The following is an 8,021-nucleotide window of genomic DNA, read 5'->3' on the forward strand; positions in this document are numbered from 1 at the left end:
TGCTTATCAAAGCACAATTGTTTTGAAATTTTTGAATTACAAATTTGAGTACAGAATTTTTTGAGATGCAAAGCATTAATTGGATCAGGGATTTCGACCCCATCGGCGTCAATCAGCCGATAAAAATTGTGAGGTAGAACCTCTTTGATGACATATGGGCCTTCCCAGTTCGGTGCCCATTTTCCTTTGGGTTTACTCTTGAGTGGAACTATAGATCTTAGTACAAGATCATTTACCTGGAATTTTCTTTCAATGACCCATTTAGCATAATGTCGGGTGGCTCTCTTACAATAGACTTCAGCATGCTCTGCCGCTTGTAGCCTTTTCTCGTCTAAGAGGTCTAATTGAAAAAGTCTCTTTTTTTTATACTTGTTAATTGGGAGTTCAATGAGAACAGCAAATTTCATTGCTGGTTTTTGGACATGTAATGGAAGGACAATTTCCGTTCCATATACTAATTCTGCTGGTGTAGCATTGGTGGGCATTTAAATTGTGGTTTGATATGCCCAAAGTGCATTGTGCTTTTTCTCGTGCCAATCTCGGCATGTTTCAACAGTCCTTTCTAAGACACGAATCAAAATCTTGTTGGTTGCTTCTGTCAGACCATTACCTTAAGGGTAATACGGGGCGAAAAAGCGATGTTGTATTTTGTGTTTGTGACAGAGATTGAGCACGTTCTCATTTTTAACATGAGTACCGTTGTCAGAAACGATATCGTGCAGGATGTCAAATCTACACAAAAGGTTTTTATGAATGAAGGACACTACATGTCATCCTTCAACTGTTTTTAAGGTGATTGTTTCGACCCATTTGGTGAAATAATCTGTAGTTACAAGAAAATACTTGTGTCCATTTGAGGCAAGTGGATTGATTGGACAGACCATGTCGAAGGCCCACATAGAGAACGGCCAGGGTGAGCTGACCGAATGAAGGTATGCTGCTGGAGCATGAAGTGGTAGTGCATGCAACTGACATTTGATGCATTTCTTGACAAATTGGTGACAATCTCTCTGCATTGTTGGTCAATAGTACCCTGCTCTGACTATCTGCTTGACGAGGGTTTGATACCGTACATGAATCCCGTAGATTCCTTCATGGGCTTCTGAATGACTTCTAATGTCTCATTTGTATCGAAACATCTAGCATATTCTATGCTGAATCCTCTTCTGTATAGGACGTCCACTAAAATGAAATATCTTGAAGACATGTGTCTCAGAGCTCTTTGCTCTTTTCGAGACGTTTCAGGTGGAAGTGTTCCCGTTCAAAAAAAAATTTTGATGTTCTGATACCATGGTGTTTCTATGTTTTCTGCTTGTAACACCTATTCTGGTATGATAAAGGATGGTTGTTTGAGTCTTCTGACTTCAAAAGATCTGATAGATTCTCCAGGTTTGAAGCTGATGGTAGAGTCTAAACTGGCCAAACCGTCTACAATCGGGTTAAATTCTCTTTTGACATGCAAGAGCTGATACTCTTCGAATTGTTTTAAGAGAAAAGTTGCTAACTCTTGATATGAGATCAATTTCTGAACTTTGACTTGCCAATCCCCATTGACTTGACTAACAACTAACAGAAAATCTCCAAAATACGAACTCTTTGCACTTTAAATTTGAGAAGCGTTTTGATTCCTTGGATTAAGGCATCGTATTCTGCCATATTATGTGTGTAGGAGTCAATTTGAAGGAGTACGGAATAATTTCCTTTTTTGGTGTAATGAAAAGTATCCCAATGTCTTCCCCTACTGTGCTTTTAGATCCAACAAATTGCATTTCCCAAATCGGCTCTTGTTCGGTCGTTAGGATTTGTTCATCTGAAAAATCATCGTTTGTTTTAATTTCTTAAGATAGAGGAAAATCTGCCAATTGATCTGCTATAGCTTGACCCTTGATTGATTTCTGTGACACATATTCCAAATCATATTGCATCAACAAAACCTGCCACTTTGCTACCATTCCATTTAGAAATGGCTGCTCAATGATATATTTAAGTGGATTGAGTTTGGATAAAATTTTAACATCACAAGACAAAAGATAGTGCCTCAATTTTTGACACATCCATACCAAGGCTAAACAACTTTTTTTCATGTGAGAGTATTTTTTTTTCATACTGTATAAATGTCTTGTTGATGTAATAAATGACATGTTCTATTTGATATCCTTCTTCGTAATCCACCACAGGCTGAATTGTTAACTGTGATGTAAAGAAGTAGAGGTTTCTCCAGAATTGAGGGTTTTAAAATTGGTGTGAAAAGAAGATACTTCTTGATCTTTCAAAATGAGGTTTGACATTTATGTCCTCATTCAAACTTGACTCCTTTCCGCATTAAATGGTTGAAGGGTTCACATCTCATGACAAGATGAAATATAAACATTCTAATTGACTGAATTTTGCCTTGCAAGCTGCGTAGCTCCTTAAGATTTGTTGGCAGTAACATCTCAACGATCGCATTTGCTTTAGAGGGATCCATTTCGATTCTCTTTTTGTTAACCATAAATCCTAAAAAGTTACCAGATTCCACACCAAATACACATTTTTGTAGATTCAACCTAAACTTATATTGCAGGAGTCTATCAAAAACTTGTGAGAGAATACTGATATGATTCTCCCTCGTTTTTTTACTTAATTAGTAGATCATCCACATATGCATCCATGATTTGAAGCATTTGATCATGAAAGATAGCTGGCATAACCCTTTGATATGTTGCCCCAGCGTTCTTCAGACCAAACGGCATTACGGTATAGCAAAAGGTGCCCCATGGGGTTGTAAATGATGTTTTGGCTTGATCTTAAGCTGCCAACTTAATTTGGTTATAGCCAGAATATCCATCTATAAAGGAGAACATAGCGTGGCCCACTGTACTGTCTACCAATAAGTCGATGTTTGGAAGTGGAAAGTCATCATTTGGTGTGGCTTTATTCAAATCTCTGAAATCGATGCAGAATCGAATTTTGCCATTTTTCTTTGGAACTACCACAATGTTTGCTAACCATTTAGGATAGTCGATTGTTCGGATGAACCCTGCCTTTAGTAGGTCTTCTAAGCCATCCTTAACTTGGCCATGAAGACGAGAATCTTGTTTCCTCAATTTTTGTTTGATTGACTTGCATTTTGGTTTTAGTGGTAGTCGATGCTCGACTAATTTTGTATCAAGTCCTGGCATGTCCTCATAAGTCCATGCAAAGGCTTCTTGATGCACTTTGAGGAAGTCTATCAACTATTTTCTTTCTTCTGCTGAAAGACTTCTTCCAATTTGCAAAATCTTTGGATTCTTTTTCGTGTCAATGTTAATTTCCTCAATCGGATCATTAATCAAAGGTGACGGTTGATCTTGCTTTCTTATTTGGAGGAACTCTGGGTCTACCTCGGTGAGTTCTGGATTTACCTCCTTAAAGGCTTTTGATGTTTGATCCTTAGATGTCATCCTAAAGATTATAAAGAGGTTAAATGGGAAAATGCTTTATGAGACCATCTGGACAAGAGAAAGTATTATACGTTGATATGAATTGGCCCAATAGAGACTCGAGAAGAGCTTTGACATTGGGTTTAGACATGGTTTGGAGACAAGGTAAAACATCACATCTCATGCATCCAAACAAGCAATTGATGAAAAATTGATAATGCAATCCCTATGACTCTTGCCTATACGCATTGTCTTGAAAATTGATCTTGGAATCTATGGAGAATAAATGGGTAAATCGTTCTTGATTTATCCAAAATTTAAGGTATGCCTATATATCAAATTTATGGTATTGGCATAGACTCCTCCAAGGGTTTTCTAGATTTGGGTTCTTCAATTATCCTTGTTCACCCATCGATATACCGAGACTATTGTTCGTTTCGGTACTAATCGGGGGACTTCTCAGTCCAATTGGGTGGTCCAGTTGTAAGGCTATATTTTGGACTAATGTCTCAGACATAGCCCGGCAACGTGATGACCGGGATAAGATATAGGTAAGGATTTGTTTCAAAACTCATGAGAAGATGTGAAATAGATGACTCTATTACATACATTCCTAAGAGATCAATTTGAAAAGTTAAGAGCATACATGGGCTGCATACAATCCCTAAATTGAGGAGAGGTAGGATAAATTGAAATGAAAGAGGTTCATGGAATCTCCTCAATGTACACTACATGATGCCGGTATGCATGTTTATGAAATTTTTTTTGTGTAATTTATATCCGACATTGTGAAATAACTTCTATATGATCCAAATAGGTCCTTAGACGGACGATGACGGGTCCCACCGGGCATGCCATCTGTTCGCACCCCTCCCCTTTCTTAAAAGGAGTCGAAATGCGAATCAACAAATTTCTTTTAAAATTGAGGTTTTGAGAAAAAATTTTAAGAGAAAGGGGATCCATCTGTCGGTACGAGGTCCAACTATTCCTACCGCCTTTAGGTAATTAGACCAAAGACTAAGGATAATTTGGATCATGTACGAGTTATTGATGTAAGTTCTATATGCTTGTGCATTAAGGTTTTAGATTCAAAAACTAAAGTGATTTGCTAGATTCAAAACCCAAAGTTTATAAGTGATTTTAACTTGTTTTTAAAATGGATTCATTTGATTTGAAGATTGGAGGGTTTTTAAATTGATTTAAAAACCTTTGTTTTGGTGTCATTTGAAATCCATAGTTCTTAGAAATTTTGAAATTGAGTTCTTTGTTGTGAACTCAATTTGATTCATGAGTTGAAATGATTATCATCTTGTGATCAAAATTGATTTTGAACTCTTTTTTTGCCAAATCGTGTGATTTGGTCTAAAATATTTAAAAACTTGTGTAGAGTTCATTCTTTTGATGGGACATAGGTCCAAATTGTTAGAAAATGTATTATTTTCTAAACATATTTTGCCCAAAATTATGAATGAATTGCTTACGTTTTCTTTGGAAATTAAGTGAAGTTTACAAATTCTTGTTGCAATATGACTTGGTCACTTTTTACAACTCAAAGTTGAATCACTTAACTTCTTGAGAATGTGCACATGGTGCTATTGATTTTAAGTGAAAGTGAATGCATGAAATAAGAAGAGAAACTATATGAAACATTCATTCTTCTTTCTCTCATAATCTCTTAAGATTTATTCATTGCAATCACACGTCATACAATCTATGCATGAAGATTGATTTTAATTAAAATGCAAGACTTTCTTTAAATGTGCTTATTATATTGTTAAGCACACGAGTTAGAGAAGTAGTCCATAAGCTTGAGTCATGGATGAGAAACTCAAAACAATTAAGAATTAGATAAATGAGGATGAAATCAAACTTTAAAATGTAGAAGAAATGTGGATATCATCATTTTTCCTCAAAATTGTCATAAAAATCATATTTTATTCTGATTTAAATGGATTAAAATTAAAATATTGATTCTACGAATGTTTGACTCTTGAAAAATGATGATATTCAGTTTTACTCCATATGAACTAAGCATTAATTTGGAAAAAATCATGTGTCGCATGTTCTCGTTCATGTCATGGAGTTCTAAGAACCTTTTTTTCGCTCTAAAATCAAACAAAATTTCATATTCTTATCCTAGAAGATCCGTTCATTTCTTGGACTATTAAACACTTTTCATTTGTTTTTTAAAGGATACAAAGATTAGAATTTTTGAAGCATTTTTGACACTCAATTAATCAAATGTAAGTCTGAAAATTGGTGAATGCAATTAGAAATTTCTAACTAGACTTTTAGAGAGCTGATTAGGTAGGGCTAGAACCTTTTTATTGTCCTTCAAAATATAGTCACTTTGTAACTGAAAATTGACATCTCAAATATATAAAATTTGACATTCTTAAGCTAATTCCCATAAAGCGTGGTCTAATTTCAACAACTTGCATACATTTTACGTATGGATTGCTGAAATTAAGTAAAAATGAAATGAAAATGATTTCACGGCCTTGCACTATGAAAATCAACAAAATGATCACCCTTCTTAAAAACCAGTTTGGAAACTTATTCCAACCTGATTTTAAAAGAAAAAAATGTTTTTTAACAAGAGATTGCACTAGTATATATATAACAATATATATACATACGTATCTTACTTTTCAAAATAGAATTTAATCAAGGGACCACATAACTTACGAATCATGATGATTCATGGCTGAGTTCTTTTACGTAAAAAGATTGAAAACTTGTTTCTAATCTCCTCTACCACCCTTGATCAATTAAATTGAAAGACATGAATCCAAATGACTTCAAATAAGAAGGAAAACAAAACAATGCTCAAGCTGATTCATCCATAATTTTGTCATGCAATGGTGGATTACATTCACAAGAATGTATCCATCCCTAATAGACATTTTCATCACATATGTTGCAGCAAAATCACTCTCTCATCATGGGATTCTCTCATGGTGAGAATAGAGGAAAATGAAAAATAAAATGAGAGAAAGGGAAAATGAAGCTTGGATGAATTCTTCTTCTCCTCCTTGGCTTCTCCTTCTTGGGTCCTTAGCTACAACAACTTGATACCACTTCAAAATTTTCGTCCTCCTCCTTGGCGGCCAAGGGGAGGTTTATATAGAAGAGGAAGTGGATTCATCCACCTTCTTAACTAACCCTGAGAACTTGCTTCAAACCTTAGAGACTTATAAAATGAGTTAAATAGGGTTTAATGGCTCTAATTGACCATTCTTAGCCCATTTACACGAGTTAGGTGGGTTGGGCTAGGTTTGGTGAACATTGGTTCAAACCTAGCTGACCAACTTTGACCAAAATTTCGAACAAAAATGCCCTTGCACAGGGGTTTTTCTTATTTTGTGCTATTTATTTTTTTCTTTGTTTGAAATCGAGCTTGTTAGGTTAAAACCTAGTTAATATGCTCCAAATGTCATTGAATTATGATAATTCAATTTAAATTTAAATAAAATTTGAAAATTCTATCAAATTTGGTTCGAAAAGGGTGTTTTCGTTCATAACTTGAATAAAGTTGGATTTCAACTTAATCAAACTTTGGTCTGAAATATTGAATTTTAATTTATTATTTGATTTATATATTTGACAAATTCAAATGTATATGTACATTTCATAAACCAATTTAGGCTCTGTAATCTCAATTTGATCATAGAAAGGTAAAATTGTTCAGATTGGTCAATTTCGACCAATTGACCAAAGTCAAAGCTCATTTGCAAGTAGTTTGACTTTATTTGAGGTAATTTTCATAAATTTGAGCTAAGAAAGCTCTTAATTGAACTGAATTGTACATCGACAGAGTCTAGTCAAAGTGGGTTTGATTTGGTCAAAGTCTATTTTCGCCCACTGATTGGGTCGCAGAATAGACCTACCCTTTGACTGTGCTGAGCTCAAGTTGGCCGAACCTAACTGAAATTGGCACTACATTTGGGTGCATCCGGGTCAAACCTACTTGGATTAAGTAGGTTAGATGAGTTTGACGAGCCTAGTTATTGCTTTTTAGAAATTGACTCATCTTTAAAGATGACCTGGTTAAAGAAGAGATAGAGACATAAATGTCTCTCTTTTCCTAGGTTTCTCATTCATTTCTCATTGAAAATGACTTTTTTCTCATTTAATTGAGAGAAAATATATTTTTTTTAATTGGGGGGCATGACCCTAAGGGGCCTTGACCACACGAGCTTGGTGCGGCCCACACGTGGGTCTCACGTAGCATTCTAGACTGAATTAGATCCAATTCTTGGATTTAAGTCAAAATTTGAATTTTGCAGTTGGATTTAGATTTCAAATGACATTTGCAATTGGATTTGGATTTCAAATGACATTTGCAATTAGTTTGGACTCGTAAGCCTGCATTGGGATTTGTGTTGCTGGTTAAATTGAATCTAAATTGTTTTTTAGATTCGAAATGAGCTTTGAAATTGCAATTTTTCATAATTCTTTTGTAGAATTTTCACGTTGCTTCAATTTTGATGTGAAAAAATTTGGGGTGTTAACACATACCTCCCGAACCCTTTGTGCCACAACCCAAGTATTATCCTCGATGCTTGAGTGGACCTGCATCTGGTGATGACACTCGCTCATTATCTTTCTTATCCATCA

Source organism: Nymphaea colorata, chromosome 3 (assembly GCF_008831285.2).
Source record: "Nymphaea colorata isolate Beijing-Zhang1983 chromosome 3, ASM883128v2, whole genome shotgun sequence".
NCBI classification, from domain to species: domain Eukaryota; kingdom Viridiplantae; phylum Streptophyta; class Magnoliopsida; order Nymphaeales; family Nymphaeaceae; genus Nymphaea; species Nymphaea colorata.